Below are 25933 nucleotides of genomic sequence, written 5' to 3' on the forward strand. Positions count from 1 at the left end.
TGACTGAGCTCAGTGATGTGCGGTGCTCTATTGATTGCTAATCTGGTGCTCTATTGACTGCTAATCACTTAGCGCCCCCAAGATTCCCATTCACTGGAGCACCTGGTATGAAAGTGGATGTTGAAGATGACAACCCCTTGGCATACCTACAACTATTTTTGACCAATGAGGTTATTGAAAAAATAGTTACGGAGACAAACCGGTACCAAGAGCAACAAGCTGCTATGCATCAGAAGTTTTCAAGGAGCAGAAAGTAGGAACCAGTGACTAAAAAGGACATTTGGAAATTTCTGGGCCTAATAATAGAACTGGTATTGGACAACCAATAAATTACTAGCCTCTCAATTCTTTGGCACAGTCATGTCAGAGTACAAATTTTCTCTGATAATGATTATTTTCACTTTGAAAACAATGAAGAATTTGAAGAAACTACTCACCCAGCACCAAAACTCAAGAAGATTTGGGTATATCAAATGATTCAGAAGAATTTCCAATAGAGCTATGTCCCAGATAGCAACATCAGCATAGATGAAAGTCTAATGGCCTACAAGGAAAGGCTCAGCTGTATACAATACATTATTAATAATATTATTATTATACACAATTTATATAGCACCAACAGTTTACGCAGCACTTTACAATGTATAGGGGGGACAACACAATTACAGTACAGTACAATTACAGTAGAGTTCAATACAAAATGTACAGGAGGGCCCTGCCTGTAGAGCTTACATTCTAAAGGGAGGTGGTGGCGGTACACTAGGTAATAGCTGCAGAGAATGATTTGATGGGGGTGGCTAGGGGACAGTTGTTAGGTGGGTGCGGGATAGGCTTCCATGAATAAATTAGTTTTCAGGGATCTCCTAAAGGTGGACAGGGTAGGGGCTGATCGGATATACCAGGGCAGGGAATTCCAGAGGATGGGAGAGGCTCTGGAGAAGTCCTGAAGGTGAGCATGGGAGGCGGTAACAAGGGAGTTAGAGAGCAGGAGGTCCTGGGAGGAGAGGAGGGGATGATTTGGGTGAGATCTGCAGATGAGGTTGGTGATGTAGATGGGGGCTATGTTATGAATGGCCTTGTATCTTATGTTTAGCATTTTGAATTTTACACGGTGGGGTAGGGGAAGCCAGTGAAGTGATTTGCAGAGAGGAGCAGCAGTCATTGATCAGTTAGTGAGGTGTATTAGTCTAGCAGCAGAATTAATAATAGACTGAAGGGGAGATAGCCTGCTTAAGGGTAGGCCATTAAGGAGAGAGTTGCAGTAGTCAAGGCGGGAAATAATCAAGGAGTGAATAAGTTGCTTTGTGGTGTCATTAGTCAAGAAAGGTCAAATTCTGGAGCTGTTGTGGAGGTTAAGGCGGCAGGATTTAGCTAGTTATTGGATATTTTTGCTGAAGGAGAGGTCAAGGATCACACCCAGGACCCTGGCATGTGTGGAGGGACCAATGGTTGTGTTGTTGATATTAATGGTGAAGTCACGGGGGGGACGGGGGGGGGACGTGAAGGAGGAAATATAAAAAGCTCAGTTTTAGAAAGATTGAGTTTGAGGAAGTGGTGTGACATCCATATCGATATGTCATTCAGTAAGTTTGAGATCCGTGAGGAGATCAAGGGGGTGAGTTGAGAAGTGGAGAGATAGGTCTGGGTGTCGTCGGTATAGAGGTGGTATTGGAAGCCATGGGAGGTTATGAACTAGCCCAGGGAAGAGGTATAGAGTGAGAATAGGAGAGGTCCAAGGACGTAACCTTGGGGTACCCCAACAGAAAGTGGAAGGGGAGTGAAGGAGATGGAGTTATAAGTAACACTGACAGTGCGCTGAGATAGGTAGGAGGAGAACCAGGATAAAGCAGAATCATGGAGGCCAAGGGAGTGTAATTTTCTGAGGAGGAGCAGGTGGTCAACTGTGTCAAAGGCAGCAGAGAGGTCTAAAAATATGAGTATGGAGTAGTGCCCATTGGTTTTAGCAGTTAGTAGGTCATTGGTGACTTTTAGTAGAGCAGTTTCAGTAGAATGTTGTGGGTGGAAGTAAGAGTGTTGGAGGTCGAGAAGGTTGTTGTCCGTGAGGTAGCGACTCATTCTGTCATGGACAAAGCGTTCGATGAGCTTGGAGGCAAACGGGAGCAGGGAGATGGGTCTTAAGTTGGGGTCTAGTGAGGGTTTTTTGAGTATGGGGATAACCAGTGCATGCTAGAGCAGGGAAGGAAAGGTTCCCGGAGGAGAGGGAGAGGTTGAAGATGTGGGTTAGGGAGTTTAGAATAGAGTGGGAAGGTGGTCACAATAATTGAGAGGGGGCAGGGTCCAGGGAACAGGTAGTGAGGTGGGCCATGGAGAGGAGTTTATCAACTTCATCTGTGGTAACTGGGCAAAAGGAGGAGATTATTGAGTGTGGTGTTGGACCCGATGTGTTGGATAGGGGAGGAATTTGAATGTTGGATATCTCCTTGCAAATTGTGTCGATTTTACTATTGAAATGGTTGCCAATCTATCGAACGTTAAGCAAGTTTGTGTGTGGGGGCAGTGGGGGGTGAAGAGAGTGTTGTAATAGGTTTGTTTAGCAGTGTGGAGGCAAGAGTTGTATTTGACAAGGGCAGATTTGTAGAGGGTAAAGTCTTGCAGGGATTTAGATTTACGTCATGCACACTCAAGAGCACGGCTGTGTCTCTTGAGACTTCTGGTGTCATCTGTTGGCCAGTGTTGTGGCAGATGGGGCCTGGTTCTGCGTGTATAAAGAGGAGCAAGTATGTCTAGGGAGGATGACAATGTGGTGTTGTAGATAGAAGTGGTTAGGTCTGGGCAGGACATGGGTGCGATTTTGTCATAAAGGCCATCAGTAGCAGAGTGAAGAAGGGGAGGGTTGAGGTTGCAAAGGTCTCTAGTTGTTTGTGGGATGGCAGCATGGGATGTAGAAGACAAGGAGAGTGTGAAACGGATAAGGTTGTGATCAGAGAGAGAAAATGGTGTGTTAGAGAGATTGCAGGGAGTGCAGCGATGGGAGAATACATGGTCGAGAGTGTTGGCATTGGAGTGAGTGGTGGTTTGTGTCCATTGTGTTAGGTTAAAAGAGGAGGTTAGGTTGAGTAGTTTAGAAGTGGTAGCAGTATTAACATTGATTGGAATGTTAAAGTCACCTAGGCAGGCACGTCAGATGAGAGAAAGTAGGGTAGCCATGCAGAGAAGTCATCCAGAAAGTATGACACTGGTCCAGGAGGCCGATAAATGACTTGCGACCCTCAGACAAGCTGGAGAGAAAAGACGAATGCCGTGCATTTAGAAAGAGTAGGGGGAAAGAGAGGAAGGTGTGGGGAGTACCTGGAAGGTGCATTGTGGGAAGAGGAGAAGTCAGACACCACCTCCTTTTCCTCCAGTGGGTCTGGTGAAGTGAGTCCAGAGGAGGACACTGTGGGACAGGGCAGCTGAAGAGGTAGTGCTGAATTCCTGGAGCCAGGTTTCAGTTATAGCAAATAGATTAACTGCTTGCCCACCGTCTCACACCAATATACGTTGGCAGAAGGGCTCGTACAGGCTGAATCATGTACCTGTAAGTTGCCCTTTAAGAGGCGGCCAGCGGCAAGCTTAATGAGTCGGGTTGAGGATCCAGCGGACTCAATCGCTGCGGGGATGCCCGCGATCATCTCACAGGGAGGAAGAACGGTGAGATGCTAATGTAAACAAGCATATTCCCGTTCTGATCTGATCATGTGATCAGAGCAGAGATCAGTGATGTGTCATACACAGCCACGCCCCCCCTCCACATTTAGAATCATGCCCCTAGGACATACTTAACCCCTACACTGCCACCTAGTGGTTAACTCCTTCACTGCCAGTGTCAGGAATTAATGCATTTGTATAGCACTGATTGCTGTATAAATGATAATGGTCCAAAAAATGTGTCAAAAATGTCCGATGTGTCCGCCATAATGTCACAGTCATGATAAAAATCGCTGATTGCTGACATTTAAAAAAATATATAAATTATTAATAAAAATGCCATAAAATTATCCCCTATTATGTAAACGCTATAACTTTTGCGCAAACCAATCAATCGCTTATTGCGATTTTTTTTACCAAAAATATGTCGAAGAATACATATCGGCCTAAACTGAGGAAAAAAATATTTTTTTATATATTTTTGGGGGATATTTATTAACCACTTGCAGACCGGACCATTTTGCTGGTCAAAGACCAGACCACTTTTTGCGATTCGGCACTGCGTCGCTTTAACTGACAATTGCGCGGTCATGCGACATGGCTCCCAAACAAAATTGACGTCCTTTTTTTCCCACAAATAGAGCTTTCTTTTGGTGGTATTTGATCACCTCTGCGATTTTTATTTTTTGCGCTATAAACAAAAATAGAGCGACAATTTTGAAAAAAACACATTATTTTTTACTTTTTGTTATAATAAATATCCCCCAAAAATATATAAAAAAACATTTTTTCCCTCAGTTTAGGCCGATACGTATTCTTCTACATATTTTTGGTAAAAAAAATCGCAATAAGCGATTATTGATTGGTTTGCGCAAAAGTTATAGCGTTTACAAAATAGGGATAGTTTTATAGCATTTTTATTAATAATTTTTTTTTTTACTAGTAATGGCTGCGATCTGCGATTTTTATTGTGACTGTGACATTGTGGGGGACCCATCGGACATTTTTGACACATTTTTGGGACCATTGTCATTTATACAGTAATCACTGCTATATAAATGCAGTGATTCCTGTGTAAATGACACTGGCAGTGAAAGGGTTAACCAGTGGGTGGCAGTGTAGGGGTTAAGTGTTCCTAGGGGTGTGTGACTAACTGTGGGGGGGTTTGGCTTTCATTTAGTGTACACTGATCTCTGCTCCAATCACATGGAGCAGAGATCAGCGTCACTAGTTGCTAGGCAGAATGGAGAAATGTTGTTTATACAGCATTTCCTCCATTCGGCTGCTCCGTGAGACGATTGCGGGGATGCCCGCGGCGATCGAGTCCGCGGGTCCCGCGACCGGACTCACGGGGGTCCCGACCAGCGCGGGAGCGCGCCGGCCGTCGGCGCGCTCCCGATGGCAGGGCGGCATCGAATATTGGACGTACTTGTACGCCAATATGCCTGCCCGTGCCATTCTGTCGACGTACATCGTCGTGCGCTGGTCGGGAAGTGGTTAAAGCAAAAAGTTAAAAATAATGTTTTTTTTCAAAATTGTCGCTCTTTTTTTGCTTATAGCGCAAAAAATAAAAAACGCAGAGGTGATCAAATACCACAAAAAGAAAGCTCTATTTGTGGAAAAAAAAGAACATCTATTTTGTTTGGGAACCACGTCACACGACCGTGCAATTCTCAGTTAAATTGACGCACTGCCGAATCGCAAAAAGTGCTCTGGTCAGGGAGGGGGTAAATTCTTCCAGGGCTGAAGTGGTTAAGGAATTTAGAGAAGAAAAGGTCATTGACAGAAGCTAGATTGTTGAAGACTGAGTGGGCATTCCAGAGAGCACATGAAAGAGGGGGGCTGACTTGTGGAATCTGGGGAATTGGGATGAGAAAGTTGAAGTTACGACTACTGTTGGAGGAGGTAGATGGCCAGTTTTGGCGTTGGGAATTAGGTGTGGGAGGGCTGGGGTTTGGTGCGATGTCCTCAGACATTAGGAGTAGTAGGAGGGTGAAGGCGATAAGGTGGGAGTGGGATTTATAGGAGGGCAGATGCTATGGTGGAATGGAAGTGGTGATACTGTGTGAGCTTAGAGTGAGCAGGAGGTGGTAAGTGGAGTAATACATGGCATCAAAGAGAGCATAAAATCCTTAATGCTATGTGAATCAACAACTGATTACATTTGGAATTCTGTCCTATACACTGGGAAAGGAACCAAATTCAACCCAAAATACAGTATTTATGGAATGGCAACATCTTCTGTTCTTTCACTGATTGAGCCATTGCTAAATCAAGGCTATTGTGTAACTACAGACAACTTTTACACATCTCCTGAACTTTATGAGTTCCTTCTGCAGAACAAAACGGATGCCTGTGGAACCGTTAGGGCTAACCGGCGTGACATGCCGCCGATCTTTAAGAAGCTCAAGACAGGATAAATGGTTGCCTGGCAGAAATGCAAAATGATGGCACTGTGATGAAAACAGATGTGTGCATGATACCTCCACTGTCATGCTATGCACAAAAGGTGGGAAAGACATCATGAAGCTACAGGTAGTGATGGACTGCAACAACACCATGGAAGGTGTTGACAGAGCTGACCAAGCAATGACATTTTATCCAGCAATGAGAAAACAACAAAAAAAGTAAAGAGTGACAAGCCTGAGGTTCATGCTGACTTTGGTTGGAAAGTTGCCGAACTGATCTTTCTGAACCACCAAACACCAATGGCTGTGAATAGAGCTGGTCGTCATGCCGCTGGCGTTGTCAAACCGGAACGCCTGACTGGTCGTCACTTCATGGACTACATCTCACCAATAAAAAAAATATCAGCACCCACAAGGATGTGTGTGGTTTGTTGCTCAAAGCTTCAAGACAGTGGAAAGAAAATCAAAAAGGAAACCAGGTTTCACTTTCCTGTTTGTGACGTCAGACTTTGTGCAGTTCCATGTTTTAAAATGTATCATGCCCGGGATGTTTACTGAAGCAATATGACTATATGCACTCTTGTTTGGAAAAAAAAAATCAGTGTTTTTGATTTGATTATATTATTGACTAAAATGTATTGAATAAAATGTTTTATTATTATATTATTATTTGTTATTATTTATAGTTATTTATTATATTATAATTTATTATTTTGTTTTTTAACCACTTGCTTACTGGGCACTTAAACCCCCCTCAGTCCCAGACCAATTTTCAGCTTTCAGCGCTGATGCACTTTGAATGACAATTGCGCGGGCATACAACACTGTACCCAAATGAAATTTTTATCATTTTTTTCCCACAAATAGAGCTTTCTTTTGGTGGTATTTAGTTACAGCTCGGAGTTTTGTTTTTTCTAAACAAACAAAAAAAGATGCAAAAAAAAAAAAAAATCATGTTTTAATAGTTTGTTATAAAATTTTGCAAACGGGTAATTTTTCTCCTTCATTGAAGTGCGCTGATTAGGCGGCACTGATGGCTGCATTGGTGGGCACTGATGGGCTGCATTGGTGGGCACTGATAGGCTGCATTGGTGGGCACTGATAGGCTGCACTGGTGGGCACTGATAGGCATAGTTAAGGCGGCACTAATAGGCACAGATAAGGCGGCACTGATGGGCAAAGATGGGCACAGATAAGATGGCATGGATGGGTGGCACAGATAAGTGGCATGGATGGGTGGCACGGATGGGCACTGATAGATACCACTGATAGATGGGACTGATGGGCACTGATAGGTGGCACTGATAGGTGGCTCTGATAGGTGGCACTGCTGGGCACTGATGGGCGGCACTGCTGGGCACTGATGGGCGGCACTGCTGGGCACTGATGGGCGGTACTGGGGTGCAGCACCTTTGAGGCACATTGTGGGCACTGTGGGTGGCACTGTTGGTGGCACTGCTGGATGGCACTGTTGGTGGCACTGTGGGTGGCACTGTGGGTGGCACTGTGGGCACTATGGGCACTGCTGGGTGGCACTGATGGGGGGCACTTACTTTTATTCAGGATGGCACTGCGGTGGGCAGGTGGGCACTGGCAGGGGGCAGGTGGTCAGCTGTATTGCTGGCCGTAATCGGGACTGATGTCCCGATCACGGCCGCCGGTGATCGGCTTTTTTTTTCTCTCCTCGCGCTGTCAGCGCGAGGAGGAATAATAGCCGATTACCGGCTCCGTTCTATCACATGATCAGCTGTCATTGGCTGACAGCTGATCACGTGATAAGGGGTCGGGATCGACCCCTTGCACAGGTCGGTGATCAGGCGAGTCTCACGGACTCGCCGATCACAGAGCGCGCCGCACGCGCCCCTCAGGGCGCGCGCAGGCCGCTCGTACCCGGGACGACGTCAATAGACGTAGTCCCGGAAAAGTAGATCCGCGCTAATGCCGTCATTTGGCAATAGCGCGGATCCCAAGTGGTTAAACTTTATCATACCCAGGATGTCTACTAGACTCTGGTGTGGACAGATTTAAGTGAGTTATTCCTAACAATTACAGGCCTACAATATAAAACCCAAATTTCCATGCAAAACAATTGTATCACTTTCAGCATCAAAAATCTGACATAATCATGCCATGTATGATTGTCCACAATCATACCATGTCCACAAACAGGTAATGCTTCTTTAAAATCTGGAATGTTATTAATTATTGTTTGTTGTAAATACATTGCATCTTTGCTATTGAAAGGTTATATCTTCACTGTTTTATGATAATTGTATTGCCAAAGATAATATCTCTTGTATAAATTATACCGTTGGTATTTAGTTTTGGGTTGGGTGGTACAGTAATACTATGTAACTGCAATCAGAGGGCAACTACCCAACCCTTATTTTCATTTTTAAATCTCAGAAATGAAAAGCATGTGCAACATAAGTCACAAAGCCTGACGTGACCTTCTGTTTAAACTTATGATCTCAAGAAGGTTAAGCTTATCTCTATGGTAACTTAAATTATCTTTTGGGTGTGGTGCAGAATTTATTTTGAAGTTAAGGTTAAATCTACATTCACATCTGAAAATCAGTCATCCTTTGGAGTGGAAAAGTTGATCCTTTAGATTTTCTTGTCTGAAATGGAATGAAAGACCTACTATTTTCATGTGGCCAGACTCTCCTGTCAATGTTAAAACTACACATGTAATTACAATTTTGCTAAAGATGTAAAATATTTCATAACAAATAGTGCTATACATACATGCGCTGCAGCTGGTGATATAAGTCGTATGTTAGTTTTCATTATATATCCCCCTACTGCCTAATATACCATACCTTTACAATTTATTTTCTGGCTTCAAATGGAAATTAAGCAATGGTTAATGTGCACTGCTGGCATACCTGGTAGAGTTAAAATAACATTTACAGATTTATGAACCTTTGAAACGTGCCAAGTAAAGAAATATGAATATGCAGTCATCACTTGGTTATGAACTTCAAATTATACTACAGCATAGTAAATACTTTTGTTGAATATATTCCACAGCTAATATACAGCACAAATACAAAAAGAACGAGGTTCCTCATAAGTTCCTGCTAAGTTTCTGCTGAACATCCTCCCCCAACTTGCCCCATTACGAAACCCTCCAGCCTACAGTTTAATCTCATGCTCAAAGCCTCCAGCCCAAAGTAAATTTACCTTACCCCAATCTGACAAAATTAGCAAAAAATTCATCCTGATTTAATGTAACCTTTGTTTTCTTCAGCGATATCTTTTTACTCCCTGGTTTTAATAGATGGAAATAGTTTTGACTATATAAATTATGTTTAATTGCCCCTATCCCACTAGAACTTTTGCAGTATAATGATAAATTCAGGGGACCCTAGGAAAGAGGCCCAGCAGGTAGTGTTCATTAGGACAATTACATTACATTATATATTCAGCATTTTTCACTATTATTTCCTCTTTTTGTGATTTGTTTTTAACCAATTGTAAAATTAACTGGAATCAATAAAATAATGTTTTGTTATTGGTTGAATATTATTAACTGGAGAGAGCAAAGTATAATTTTGTTGACATAAACCGGATAATTGTTCTTGTCTCTTTGAAGAGCTTTTCAATTGTTTAAAACTGGTAAACAAAGCACACACCTGTCCTACTCCATTCAAAAGAAAATCGTTGAGTCAAACTGTTTGTCATAATAAGTATAAGGGGCGTATATTCACAACAATAATAATAATATGAAAAAGGAGAAGATTAGATATTGTCTTTTTTTTTATTACTGCATGCATATTTCCTCTTCATTTTAAGTAGAACTCTTCTTGAAATGAAGAAAAAAGATGTGTAATTTTCTCTTTATGTTTAATCACTTCAGTACCAGACACTTGTGCCCCTTCCTGCCCTGGGCAATTTTCAGCTTTGAGTGCTGTTTCACTTTGAATGACAATTGCGTGGTCATGCAACATTGTACCCAAACTACATTTTTATGATTTTCTTCCCACAAATAGAGCTTTTTTTGGTGGTATTTGATCACTATTGTTTTTTTGTTTGTTTTTCGCTAAACAAAAATTTTGGAAAAAAAAAAGTTTTTCTTAGTTTCTGTTATAAAATTTAGTTTTCTCCGTCACTGATGGGCACTGATGAGGCAGCACTGATGGGCACTGACAAGGCGGCGATGATGGTCACTGATGAGTCGGCACTGATATGGTGGCACTAATGGGCAATGATGAGGAGGCACTGATATGCAGAACTGATGGGCACCGATAGATGGCACTGATATGCAGCACTGATGGGCCCTGACAGGTGGCACTGATGGGCACTGATAGACGGTACTGATTGGCACTGATAGACAACACTAATTGGCACTTACAGGTGGCACGGATGGATACTAATAGATGTCAGTGATGGGCAGCACTGATGAGGTACTGACAGGTGTTAATGATGGGCACGTATTGGCACTGTTATAGGCACTGATTGGCACTGTGGTGGGCACTGATTGGCACTATTTTGGGCGCTGACAGGCATTCCTGATGGGCACTGACTGGTAGCTGATGGGCACTGATTGCCATTGTTGTGACACCTCTCATGGTGCTGCCCTGATAATCAATGTGCTCCACGGGAGCGTGCAGACATGTTATCCTGCTGGACGTCACATGATGCCCAGTCAGGATAATTGAACTACCGCCCGGCCGTCATTCTGTTATAGGCTGGGCAGGAAGTGGTTAAAAATATATTAGTCATTATCCCCAAGATAAATCAGTAATGTTAGGTTCCCTAAGCTATATTAAATAATTGACTATTTTATGTATTATAATTCATATGCCGTAATAGACAGTGTTGTAAGCTAGGAAACCCATGGGAGACACCTCCCCAAAACTCCCTGCATCTTTATGGTCTGTGTCAATGGGCTTTTGTTTGCATCAGAAAAATGTTCTCTTCCCAAACAAGTTGATGGTATTGCAAATGCAGCATGTAGCAGGTTACTGCAGCAGAAAAAGTAGTCAAAAGCAGGTCAAATGTTCATATCATTGAACCATGACTGATCTCAGAAACACCTAAAATTGATGTCAACTGAAACTGTACCTAAACGCAAGATGCCATTGATGCAAGCCAAATGTGGTCATTGACACAAGCTTCAAAGTTATTTCTGCCAGGGGTCACTTTTCATTCCTCTGCTAGTGGCTGTGGTGTGGGGAGAGACTGGGCTGTAGCCTCAGCCAGAGGTTGGTAGAGCATCTGCATATAAGAATTAAGTTGAATAAAAAGTCATTTTTTTCTTATATAAATAAATAAATATTGTAGTTTACACATACATTTTTTTTTTCTAAGTGGTATTAAACCCAAAACAAAAATGTATTATATTGCAGCTTACCAATACTTAGATGTGTTGGCTGTATTTGTTTTCTTTTTTTTTTTTTGGCTTTTTTCCCTTATTTCCACCTATTGATCCTACCAGTAAATCTGTAGCTTCCTTTAACAAACCAATCTGTCTAGCTAACTGGCAGTTAGGGTATTTAGGCCGCGTACACACGGGCGGATTGTCTGTCCAACTTAGTCCGCTGAACCGTGTTTCAGCGGACAATCCGCTCGTGTGTGGGCTTCAGCGAACTTTTTCAGCGGACTGTCTGACGAACAAAGTCTTACGGAATTTCCGTAATTTTGTCCGTTCAAACTTGGTTTTGTCCGTCCAAACTTGGTTTTAGCGGACAGTCCGCTCGTGTGTAGGCAAGTTGGATGGACTAAGTATGGCGCATGCTCAGAAAGGATTTACACGGCCGAAGGTTGCATTGCAGTGTATAGGACGTCGTTTTTCTAGTCCCGTCGTACGTGCTGTACACGTCATCACGCACGCTTTCAGCGGACTGTCTGCTCATCGTGTGTGGTCAAGTCCGTTCATTCAAATTTTGAACGGACTGTCTGTCGGATTGTCTGACGAACTTAGTTGGGCAGACAATCCGCCCGTGTGTACGGGGCCTGAGACAAACTATTTAACTGACTGACAAGAATGCTTACAATGATCAGCTTTTATTCTTTTATATAAAACTTTTATCCTGAAAGGAAAAAAAAAAACTGTTGCTGTGATGGCTTAAAAAGTGTTAGCTTGAGTTGGACTTTCATTTGTTCATCAAGTCCTTCAAAATCTTCTGTTGAAACTAATACTACCTTCTGCCCAGATTGACAATGCTGCTGTTTAACCGCTTCAGCCCCGGACCATTTGGCTGGCCAAAGACCAGAGTACTTTTTGCGATTCAGCACTGCGTCACTTTAACTGACAATTGCGCCATCGTCCGACGTGGCTCCCATCAAAATTGATGTCCTTTTTTTTCCCACAAATAGAGCTTTCTTTTGGTGGTATTTGATCACCTCTGCGGGTTTTAATTTTTTTGCGATCATTTTGAAAAAAACACATTATTTTTTACTTTATGCTATAATAAATATCCCCAAAAAATATATTAAAAAAAAACATATTTTTCCTCACTTTAGGCCGACACGTATTCTTCTTGATATTTTTGGTAAAAAAAATTGCAATAAGTTTATATAGATTGGATTGCGCAAACAGTAACTGGTCCTTATTACACACGCATGGAAAAGAATGGACAAATTAACTTAGCTCAGGGAGAAGGTCATTACAATTCATTTAACTTGAGCTGATGCACCCCAGCAGAGCGGAGACAGTATAGCAAATCACCATTACAACTCCCCCTCCCCTTCCCTCCCCAAGGTGGATAGGATGAGCAAATTTAGTACCACATCTGACAATTTGAATAAACATGTTTTTTTATAGATTCAAGAGGGTATACAATAGCTAGCAGCCTCCATGGTCTTTCATAGTGTTTTCGAGACTGTATTCCATGTGGGAGAAGACTGCTGTGATTCTAGTTATGTTGCATACAACATGCTTCACTAACACTAAAAAGCAGTTCATGGTATCATTTGTAAATAAAAGTTTTAGCATATGCCCCTGCCTTACCTAAATGCTATTGGACTCTTTAACCCTCTACTAGTTAACTATACAGTACAACATCATGGGTTTGCAAAAAAAGTTAAAAATGAAGCTGTATGCATTCACTCCTTAAAACATATCTATATCTAAAAATAAAAATGTAATATATTACATTTTATTAGTCCTTAGATATGGTGGCTGCATTTGTTTTCTTTTGCAGCCTTTTCTCTTTATTTTCATCTGGTGATCCTGACTCTAACATACGTCACATTTTAGGGTGACAGTGCTCACTCATTATATTCTATCAATAGGAAGTGGTTTAGGACTACAGAACACCTCTCTACCTTAATTTCCATAACATAAAGGGGAGACTTGCTATAGCCCATAGAGATGGCTGAGAACAATGCTAACTGATAACAATCAGCAAAGACAGGGAACAACAGCTGTTTTGTTGTGCTTATCAAACAGATATAACAAAGCACATCCAATAGTAAATTTAACGTAAAGTTAACAGAGCAAAATGGAGCAGATAAGAGGAGTTTATCGTAAATATTTACATACACTTCAAGACTTCAGGTATGTTTTGAATTGAGTCAGTACACATACCCATCCCAACTGTCATTCAATATGTCACCAATAATGAAAAATATGGTTGTTACATTTGGGGGTTGTGTACATCTGGGGGTTGAGTTGCAAATCAACAACACTTTTTTACAATAAATTAGTAGGTAGTCCACATGACAGGAATTATTATATTATTAGAATACTAATTGTACTACAGCATTAGAACCATAACAGGTTATTTTAGGAAATGTCCATGTAATTGGTAATAAAGAGGCTTCTGTTGAACTTAGGGGGATTATAGCAATTAAAGCATACATGTAACATAAAAGGCCCACTTTACTTCAGAGTGACAATGATTTTTTCTTGAACAATTTTATTTTGACTAGGGCTAAATACCCTTAATTGTTGGTAAATGGTATGATGTTTTTCATTGGAAAGCAGATGGAGAAATATTGAGTTTAAATGTAACTTTTTTTTTAAACACCTTGACAAATTTGTAAAGTGTTAAGAAACAGAATTTCGGAAAAATATGTTAAATTTTCACTTATTACTAAATATACACTGAAGTCTTTTTAAAAGTACAATATTCACTCATGCACTTGACCAACAGCGAGGTCTCTCTGGGAAATGAATTCATGTCAGCTTTAAAAAGGTCATCTGAATAAAAAATGGTGCTGACGTTATCTGCTACTTCAAACACTTGCTGCAATTAAGGGGTTACCGGTTACTGCCCTTTTTTGGACAACTGAGGAAGTGTTTTTGTTCTTTCTCAGGAAATTTGTGTTAACAAAATATTGGAGCCAGTAGTAGATATCCACAGGAAAATACAAACAAAAGCATTTTCTCTAGATCTGGCTAGCCTCACATCTTCAGTTGCTGGAAGCCTGGTATTTTTCCAAGCAGAAAGACTGGATGCCTGCAGGCTATTGAAATGTAATGGCAGAACGTGACTGGGTCACCTGACACCAGTGAAGCAAAAAAATATAATGGTATTACCACTATTCAGACTAAAGAGAAGGTGACAGATGGAAAAAAAAATCTAAAAGGCCTTAGACTAAAAGACACTTATAGGCTGCCTACCATGATGGGAATTCAATTATCCAGAAACTTAAAGTGTAAGACAAACAAAACACCTGGAATCTGATAGACCAAGACCAAGACCAAGTCATGAAACATTATAAGAGAGAAAAATAGACTGACAACAAACAAAACATTGTTTGGTATCCCCAATCAGTCTTTTTTATTTCTAAGTGGTCTTTTGTCCACTTATCATGTCATAGAACTTTCCAAAATGTTAACTACTTCATTAGGGGAATGCCAGCCTGGGGGTACTGATATTGGTGCTGAGAATTTATATTTTATATTTTGTATTGCTCTTCCATAGAAACTAGCATCAAGCACTGAATTACAGGCTGTGCCAATAAAACAAAACAAACATATATATATATCCAAAAAAAAAAAAAAAGGCACCATGATGTCTCAAAAATAAAGCATGTACAATTTTATTTAATCCCTCCATTAAAATAAATCAATACCAGTAGTTTGTGATGTGTTTCAGCCTATTACATACAGTAGGCCTTAGTCATAATAATAATTAAATAAAATCATACGTTTAATTTTTGAGACATCATGGTGCCAGATTTTTTTTCTCTTTGATTGGATGTTTGGATGCCTGAGAACTGGGGCCATCCAAGCACATACGTTTCCATCGCATCCTGTTTATCATTAAGGGCTATTTTGCGGTAGCAGCACTATTTCAGAAGATGTATAAACACAAATTGTATATGCTCCCATTCAATTTCCTCATCCCAACTTACCAAAAGAAAACATCTCTTATAAGAAAAGAACCATGCCAGGCTAAGGGCTTACGTATAGTATGAACAGGGCAGTTGTTTCTATGTGCCCTGTTCACACCATACGTATACAGTGCTATGCAAAAAACTGCAGCTCAATGAACATGGTGTAATCAAGCCAACGCAACATACATTTTCTCAAACCAAGGGTCTGAATTTATTTGGGCTGCCTCGTCTATTAAAGGGATATTAAAGGCTTTTTTTTTTATAACAAACATGTCATATTCACATGCTCTGCAGTGGTGTTGCACAGAGCATTCCTGGCCCTATTTTCAGCGCCCTAACCAGAACTCTTGGACCCTCCCTTCTGCCGAGTGCCCCCAGAGCAAGTAGCTTGCAATAGGGCACCCAAGCAGGCTCATTCAAGAGCCCCAGCTCACACAGAGCCACGGCTCTGTCTCATCCCCTCTCTCTCCTCATTGGCTTTCTGGTTGTGATTGACAGCAGCGGTAGCCAATGAGTGGTGAGTCCCTGGAGAACCAAGATACTTGTGCACATCTCTGGTGTGAGATAGGGCTCATAAGTAATAGGGGGGCAGGGGGCTGGGGAGCCTGCTGCACAGAGAAGGTTTTTAAACCTTCATACATAGAATGCATGAAGGTAAAAAATATTGAGCCTTTAGAACCACCTCAAAGATGAGTTTGTATTTGATTACCTTATCACTGGCAAATTTAATTGGCATATTGGCATGTGGTGGGTTTAAATCTCTCCAGTGAATCTAAATCACTTAATTTGTTGTGGGAACCAGCTTTAAATGGTTGCACATTAAGGACACTCCCTTAAATCTGGCTTTGCTTTTAGGGCTTTTCTTACCTACTTTTATTAAAACAAAGTTCATGAAATCACATGGGTTTCCTTCACAGGGCTTCAGCATTTCTCTGCTGCAAAACTTTTGATTAGCCTCCGGGCTTGAATTTGCAGTGCTGCTCCTCTGGCCTCACACTTCAGTCCCTTGTCATTATCCTTCAGACAGCCTTCTCACACAAACTCAGTACATTGAACTAGCAACTCCCTGCTGCACTGGCTCTCTTTTGTTCCCTAGCTACTTGCCGACCAGCTGCCATCATTACATGGCAGCAGGTTGGCTCCTCTGAGTGAATGGCCATAGCTGTACGGCGGCCCGCTTTATGGGCTATAGAGGGCGACCCACAATCACTCTTTAGAGAGCCAGAACCGGGATCTGTCAGTGTAAACAGACAGATCCCCATTGTGCCAGGGAAGTAGAGAGAGGTCTGCTGTTCCTAGTGATCATGAACAGTGATCTCTCTCTACTCCCTGACAGTCCACTCCCCCCACAGTTAGAAACACATGCCTAGGAAACACTTAACCCCTTGATCGCCCCCTAGTGTTAACTTTTCCCTGCCAGTGACATTTTCACGGTAATCAGTGGCTATTTTTAGCTCTGATTGCTGTTTAAATGTCAATGGTCTCAAAAAAGTGTCAAAAGTGTCCGATCTGTCTGCCGCAATGTCGCAGTCCTGCTAAAAATCGCAGATCACAGCAATTGCTAGTAAAAAAAATATATATAAAAAAATGCCATGAATATATCCCCTATTTTGTAGATGCTATAACTTCTGTGCAAACCAAACAATATATACGCTTATTGCATTTTTTTTACCAAAAACATGTAGACAAATACATATTGGCCTAAACTAATGAAGACATTTTTTATTTTTTTGGGGATATTTATTATAGAAAAAAGTAAAAAATATTGTATTTTTTTTAAAAAGTCGCTCTTTTTTGGTTTATATCACAAAAAATAAAAACTGCTGAGGTGATCAAATACCACCAAAAGAAAGCTCTATTCGAAGGAAAAAAATAGGTCAAATTTATTTGGGTACAGCATTGCATGTCCGCACGATTGTCAGTTAAAGCAACACAGTGCTGTATCACACAACGTGGCCTGGTCATTAAGGGGCACATCTTCTGCTCATTAAGTGGCTAGGTGGAGCCCTCCTGAGTCCTGGGCAAAGACTTTGTCTGCTGGGGTGCAGCCCTAAACCATAGTCAGCGCTCTACAAAGTCTCTAGACTCCAGATCCCAAAAAGGAACCATTGAGGAATCTGAAAAACAAGTTTCCTCTAAATGACACATACACCCTGGTGCACCTCAACCCACCTGGATGAGAACCTTGGATAATAAAAAAAACTATTTTTACACCATTGCGGGGCACAGCACTGCTATGGTTTATAGAACAACAGAGACCTAGGTTGTGTTAGAGGGATGTTATTAGTTCTATTCACTATTTGGCTCAATCTTGTTTGCAGTATGCAACAATATTACTTATATATATAGTCCCCTCATGGCAGCTTTAAATACATCCCATAATATACCATACAATATTGAAGAAAAATTATTATAAGGGGATTATTGTACATTGGACCAGGAGAGGTAACTAATGTCAGAGACCCATGGCAATATTTCTGCAGTGACCAAAGAATTAGACATCTACGGTTTGTTTTCTTTTTTCATTTTTCATTATTTGGAGATTTGGATATATCTGAATACCCAAATTACAGTATGAATGAATAGTGAAATAAAATTTGTCCGAATTTCCAAAATTCATATTTGAATTTGAACTGTAAACATGTTTCTGAAATCAAAGACTATGTGTTATTGGAGTACCATTTCAAAATAATGTTGTTTTAGTTAAGCCAAAGGTGATTTTAAGAGTCATTGTAATCATTTGATGAAGATTTTTCTTTTGTTTGTGCACTTTGCCACATTTGAAACTAAAAAAATAAATAAAAAATGGGTGATTCAAAATTTATCGTTTTCAAAGTTTGGAATCTGAAAAAAAAAATGGTAAATTCGAAAGAGAATTACAAAAAAGACATGAAAACAAATTCCAAATATGAATTCCAAATACGAATCCCGAATACAAATTGAATGAATCAATCGAATTTAACAAAATGAAATAACTAGATTAACATATAAACAAAACTAAACAAATTCGGAGTTTCCAAACGTTTAAATATATAAATGTTCAAATGTCTTATGCCAGGCAGGGAACAAAAAGGAGACAAACGGATTCCTCTAAATCACTCACTCTCTTTCCAACATATGAGGTTCTTTCATAATTTATTTAGCATGTCAGTGCATAGAATTTTAAGTTTCAGTTTATTATTTAATTTTCCTTATAAGTGTAGCACCCTCTAGTCTGTGTGCTACATGTTAGTGTAGATTTGTTAGAGTAGGTAAATTTAGTTAGCTCAGGGCTAAGTCTGAGCTGTGAATCTGGGTCAGGGTTCAGTGACTCAGGGCTTGATGCCTCATCCTAGCAGCCTATCTGGCACCTAACCCTATTTTCTGGGACATTGGAGAATGTTCTAGACATAGTGGGTGGAGGTTAGGAGGAGCTGCTTGCAATAATTATGAGGACCAATCCCCAATAAAGGGATGGCAGGGGGCAGGCCACCTCATAAATAGACATGATTTATGCCAGAGGAGAAGTCAGGTAGAAGATGGAGATGGAGTGCTGAGGAGGCTATCAGTGGCCTTCAGGGTTGCCCCCTAGTCAGGGGGGGGGGACCTTGGGCCAGGGCTCGGTGCTGAACGGTACCTGCCAAGACACAAGGAGGAAGCCCTTCCTGGAGGCACAGGAGCAAGAAGAGAGGACAGCAGGAGTAGGTTAGCACTACTGAGAGATCTCCTGAGAGTCAGTCGGTGGGCTGATGAGGGTCAGTCTGAAGGGTTATTGAAAGGGGAAGCTGCATATGGGTTGGTGGTGCCTCAAGACATGGTATTGGAATCAGCAGCCACATGAGTAATGCAAGCTGGACATTGTCAATTCTTGCTACATAACCATGGGGACTCGGGTTCCTGACTGTAATGTGCCATTGCTTCTAATCTGGCTTAGTGAACTGGCAGATCTTCACAGTGATTCAGCTTGGTTCTGCAAGCAAGTGAGTACTGTAAGAAGAAGTGGAGCTGTATATAGAGATGTATATAGAGACTGTATATAGGAAGAGCGTCCCTGAAGTTTGTTGTTGAAGTCAAGTGGGCATCCCATAACCTTCAATCCCTGTTTAAGTTATTATGCCTCAATAAATAACCAAAAACAAACCCACAGACTGTTCTCTGACTCTGGAGTGCCTGTGAAAATTTGGTGTGCCTGGTTGTGCAGGGTGGGGGATCCCAGTACATCTGCGGCCCTTAAGGGGGTACGCTACATAAGGAAGGAATGGAAGATTTTAGGAACCTGTGCTAGTGTGGGTCATCTGAGTGTTGTCCTAAAAGGTCAGGAGAGGTTTGAAGATCATTTTCCTGTTGTGCCTCATCGAACAGTCTTGTGGGGAAAGTACCCCATCTTTGTTAGGTCAGCAGACCTTGTGCATCTCTGCTGCTGGTTGCCCCAGTTTCCTGCCCATCCACCATGTCCTGGCTCCAGCAGTAGGTAAAACAGCTCTCAGGGGTTCTGAGAAGCTATTGCAGGCAGTGGTGGACAGTATAGCAGGAAAGAATTGGGTAAGACTGCTGGCAGCTGGCTGGAATTCAAGAAAATTGACCATTCGTATCCCTACAAGACATGTTTCATGTGCTGGAAAATGGTAAATTGAAAGTTGCCAGAGGTCTGCCTGTTGGCCTGGCATCCCCCTTGGGGGTACCCATGTTTGTCTTCTCCCCCTCAACTCCCGTGCCATACTCTGGCTGCTGCCATCCATTTGGGGGTTCAGCAATGGAAAATCTGATTTCGTTCATTGGCAAGTATTGGGCCGTTTTGCTCTGGCCCATTCTGCCATTGTTCATACATTTATCACCATGACACATCTTTTTGTCTATTTAGATACATCTCATCCGCATCTACCCCTGATGAGTGAGCAATGATCTCACAGAACAGATGATGGGTTTTCTGATGCGTGCATTTGTATATACTGCATTGTGTAATGTTTGTATCAACTTTATTTATTTTCTTTATTATGTGCAAATCCATTGGCTGAGCTAATAGGCTATATTATCCAATTATGTACATTAATTTTAATAAACATTTATACTACTATTACTCTTGTTATTCAGTGGCTAACTGTGACCACCTCATTTAAAGTCTCAGCGCGACTCTTTCACTTTCACTTACACTTTCTTTGTATATGTATACAGGGATGGAGGTGTATCACTGGTGTCTGCAGACCTTTTATTTTGTCCCTATTTACATTAAAGTAAATATGACCCCAGACCACAAGACTATACAATAGTAAAAAGTCTATGTTTGGTCTGTCCAGCTCTAAATTTGATCATGTTCTAATTGAGTTTTAGGACTACAGCCAAATAACTTGTGAACAGGGAAGCAGGCACAAAGGGATCAAGGCTAAGTTGACACTTAATTGTGTGGTGAAAAGCACACGTTTTCTTTATCGTACATCATGGGACACAGAGCCTAAGTAATAATTGAATGGGTTATGGGCCATCTTCAGGTGTTGACACTGGTATACCCAATACAGGAAGTTCAATCCCCTATATAACCCCTTCTCCTTCCATGAGTATCTCAGTTTTTCACCAGTCTCTAAGGTGCTTAGCACTATGGCTTCCAAGGTTACCACAAAGGCACAAAAAGTTCTACCCCCAGGTGCTGGGAACTCCAGTCATGCCTCCACACTGTCATCCTCTCCAAAGATACCAGATATGGCAAGCCAGGGTGAGTCTTTGGAACCAATTGGTGGTGCAACTGCTTCTCACACTTCAGCCCCTGTATACAGGACTGAAGATGCATTTTCCTCTGCCCTGCAGGGCCTAGAAGGAAGATTAGCAACTTTAATCGCATCCTCTATCCAAGTGGATAGGAAGCGTGCTAGATCCCCCTCCCCCACTTCAGACCCTTTACCAAGGGAACAATGGGGACATGATGAGGTATTACCCTCAGGCGATCAAGAGGAAAAACAGATTTTTCCTTGGCAGGGACAGTTACTCAGTACGCATAAATCATAAAGATGGCAGTGGAGGGTCCTCTCACTAAGGCCGGACCTGCTCTTACAGGGGCCAATATTCCATCCTACTTTATGAACGCTAAATTTAACGGCCTGGCTATTGAAACCCATATTCTGAAGAAACGTAGGCTTTCCGGGTCAGTCATCTCTTACTTTGATTAATGCAAGGAAGCCAGCTTCCAGAACTATATATTATAGAGTCTGAAAGGCTTATGTTTCCTGGTGTGAATCCAAGGGATGGCACCCTTGGAGATATATAATAGGCAAAATTCTTGCCTTTCTACAATTAGGCATAGAGATGAAGTTGGTCTTGAGTATTATTAAGGGCCAAGTCTCAGACTTATCAATTTTATTTCAAAGACCACTTGCTACGCATTCTTTAGTCTAAGCTTTTATGCAAGGGGTTATGTGGATTAATCCGCTAGTTAAATCACCTTTAAGCCCTTGAGACTTGAATTTAGTTTTGTCAGTGTTACAAAAACAGCCATTTTTAACCAATACAGCATACTCCCTTAGTCCTTCTGACAAGGAAGCTGGGATTTTTGGTTGCTATAGCCTCAGCAAGGAGGGTTTCGGAATTGGCCGCTCTTTCTTGTATAGAGCCATATTTGATTATTCATGAGGACAGAGTGGTGTTACACCTTCATCCAGGCTTTTTGCCAAAAGTGGTTTCAGGTTTTCGCCCAAACCAAGATATTGTCCTGCCATCATTTTTTCCAAAACCATGATCCAGGGAATAAAAGTCACTACATTGTAATTTAAAGGCAACTGCTCAGATTCATAAGACTGATGTCTTATTTATTCTGCCAGAGGGTCCTAAGAAAGGACAGACAGCGTTGAAATCCACTGTTGCTAAGTGGATTTGACAAGTGATAATTCAAACTTATGATTTAAGGATTAAGATTCCCCTGTTTCAAGTTAAGGCGCACTCTACCAGGTCGGTTAGTGCTTCTTGAGCAGTGCGTCACCAGGCCTCCATGGTTTAGATCTGCAAGACCTACATTCACAAAATGTTATCAGGTGGATGTAAGGAGGTATGAGGATATCGCATTCAAGCGCAGTGTGCTGCAGGCAGCAGTATAAGTCCTCAGGTCTGGGGGTGCCCTACAGGTTGTCTCTCCCTCCCCTCAAATAGCATTGCTATGGGACATCCCATTAAGTTATTACTTAGGCTCTGTGTCCCATGATGTACGATAAAGAAAATAGGATTTTTATAACAGCTTACCTGTAAAATCATTTTCTTGGAGTACATCGTGGGACACTCCTCTCTTTTATGTGGTTTAAGTATATTGCTTTGCTACAAAAACTGAGGTACTCCTGGAAGGAGGAGGGGTTATATAGGGGAGTAAACTTCCTGTATTGGGTATACCAGTGTCAACACCTGAAGGTGGCCCATAACCCATTAAGTTATTACTTAGGCTCCCTGTCCCATGATGTACTCCAAGAAAAGGATTTTACAGGTAAGCTGTTATAAAAATCCTATTTTTGGGGAATTAATGTGTGAATGAATTGGTCTAGCTTACACCTCAGCAGGCAAGAAATCATACCTGCTTTTTCTGACAGCACTCCACACTGCAACCCATGTTAGCAAATATTCAGAATGAATGGCACAGCATTGCACCATTGTTAGTAGTGTAGAGTGCTAGGCTATTAAACAATGCTCACTCACAGTAAGAAGCACCTACTTTCTGCGGTGGTGTGCTAGGTGTACTGGTTGAGAGTGAGCCCTTATTCAAATTTTCTCTGGTGGGCCCCAGATATCTCAGTCAGACAATGGCAAAGATGTATAGGGGACAAAGGATTACAATTAGGCCTCATTCAGACAGGTGCTGCCACCCATAATGTGTGCAGGAGGCCTTTGTTTTGGCATCTGCATCCACCCCCCAGCTGTATGCAGTCAGCCAATAGAGGTAGATGCAGTGGATGCATTAAGACATGCCAAAGTTGACAGCCACGGAGGAGCAGGCGCAAATTTCATAAGGCACACTCTACATCTGGGCCATGCTCCTGCACGACTGTCAAATTTTGAAGTGCAACTGTGTCTGTGCAACCACTGGGTCTGCATCCACTTCCTTGTGCTTCCTTCATGCAACTGGTGGCTGGTTCAGATGCAGAAAGAAAGGTCTCCTGCATGCAGTTCAGGTGCCAGCACCCATCTGAACAAGTCCTTATGCACGCCATGTATACACTATTAGGATTTGAGGTAGTATTGTGCATCCGTATTGATAAACATTTTGAATGCAATTGTCAGAAGGTGTAGAAATATCACTGCACAAATGACAGTTTAAGGAACCAAGCCCCAAAAAGTCAAGGAAATGGTAATAATAAATAATGAAAAACAAAAACAACTAATATGCAAGACTGTAGAATATGTAGAAAAATAGTCATTAGACCTATCGGTCAATGTATGGAGAAAAGAAAAGCCAAACCGAAGCAGATGTGGGGACCAACCCAATATTTCAGAATAAGGATTGTATTTTTGAATTAGTCTTTAATTATTAACAGAAAGTGAGAAGTGTAGGAAAACATGACCTAGCAGGGACATAGCTGTTTTTCAGATATAGTCATCTCTTAGAATCCCCCTGAGAGAAATAATGTAATAATTAGTGACAGTGTTTTACTGTCTGCCGGTAAACCATTCGAACTGCAGAGACTATGAACATTAGAAATGTAGAGCAAGTAATACACTTGTATAATTGTATAGCCACATAAGACTCGCTATGTTTTTTCTAGAAAGCAGTGAAAGTGTCTTGCTTCCAGGGAGGTACATGAGTGAATACCCTTCTCATGTGGATTTACTCACTGACTTCCCCTTTCAGCCTCAGCATGCTGACAAGCCAGTGAGTGACCAGGTCATCTCATGCCCTCTCCTGCCATCTGCTTATGACAAGCTGGTTGATGAAAGGCAGAAATAAAATTGAAGAAGGAAGATTCCCCAGCAGTTCCATGTCTGCCTTTTGACAGTAATTTTACAGACAGACAATAAGGTTAGCTGGGTCATTTTTTCTGAATATAATGACCATAATTTAGAAATGTAGATTGGAAGGATACTATTACTCTCTCGCAAAATACTATACACAGAGTTCTACTGTAGATTTAGGATACCTCCTACTTTTAAATAAATATGTTAATAACTTTTTATCTTATTAATAATATTATTATTATACTGGTTTTACATAGAGTCAAAAGTTTGCTTCAAGCTTTACAAAATGAAGGCAGGTAGTACAATTACAATACAGTTCAATACAAGAGGAGTCAGAGGGCCCTGCTCAATAGAGCTTATGATCTAAAATGGAGGGTCAAGTGATACAAAAGGTAATAACTGTTAGGGATGAGCTGATGGAGAAAACAAATTTACAGTTTATTTGAAAAGATGGGGTTTCAGGGATTACCTAAAGGTAGAAAGATAAGATATAAAACTAAAATGTATATAAATTATAGGAAACCAATTAAATAACCATAGTGAGAAGAAAATACATTTTGGGACTTGACGCATTTCGCATCCTTATAGCCACTCATCAGAAGCAGACATAGGACATGCCAGCCTGGATAAAACAAATTAAAAAAGGATATAATGGAATACGTGATTGTCTATAATGTTGGGGGAAAAAAAAGAAAAATTAGTTGTTGTTTTTTTTGACAACGAGTTTATTGGTAATTGAAGCAGTAAAGAATCACAGTTTTGGTACATCCAACAATAGAGGGAAACAATAAACAAAAACAGCTCCGTAACATAGAAGAACACAGGCCAGATCCATTAAGACTATAACATTATACATATATGAGCACTTATACTGTAAGGCATAATGAACAGAAAAAAAATGTTATTCCATTAAAGCATGGCAACAGCACTTACTGGTCCCTGGCTAAAGTAAGAGGACAAATACCATGTCTCAAATTTGCTCATTATGTTGAAAGTAATATAATCCACCCTTACCCTTACCCGCCTGTATAATCCCTGCTCTGGTATATCAAAGGGTCAGCCCGCCCGGTCCCCCAGGCATAGATCAAATTAAAGTGGCTCTTCTCGCACTGCTGACCTGGGGAGCTCATATCAAATTAGTAGGGCTAGTCCGCACATGTGTCCGGGTTATTGAGCCAACGGTCCCAGATCTTATTAAATTTGTTTGGGCAGCCCCTGGGCGCATATATAACTTTCTTCATTGGCAATGTTAGGTTCACCTCAGCTACCCAGGCCCTGAATGTCGGGGTTTCAGGCCACATCCACAGCCTGGCAATCAGCTTCCTAACACTAAATAACGTTTCTTGTATGAAAACAGCATGGGAGGGGTCGGTCGGAGCATCCAACACCCGGCCTAGTATGCAAGTTTTAGGATCCACCTGAAGGGGGGAACCCATATGATCATGGAGGAATTGAATAACTTGCAGCCAAAAGGTCTGGATGTCCGGGCAGGACCATATCAAGTGGTAGAAGGAGCACGGAAGGCCCCCACATCGTGGGCACCCTGGCTCCTGGGAGGGTTTGTATCTGCAAATTCTTGCAGGAGTGAGATAAGATTTATGTAAAATGTACAGTTGAGTCAGCCTGTCGGTTATCCTAGGGGAAGCCTGTTTAACATTATCTAGGATCTCCTCCCAGTCCTCATT

The sequence above is a fragment of the Lithobates pipiens genome, unplaced genomic scaffold, assembly GCF_037356315.1.
Source record: "Lithobates pipiens isolate NorthernLeopardFrog02 unplaced genomic scaffold, aLitPip1_a1.2 Scaffold_8, whole genome shotgun sequence".
NCBI classification, from domain to species: domain Eukaryota; kingdom Metazoa; phylum Chordata; class Amphibia; order Anura; family Ranidae; genus Lithobates; species Lithobates pipiens.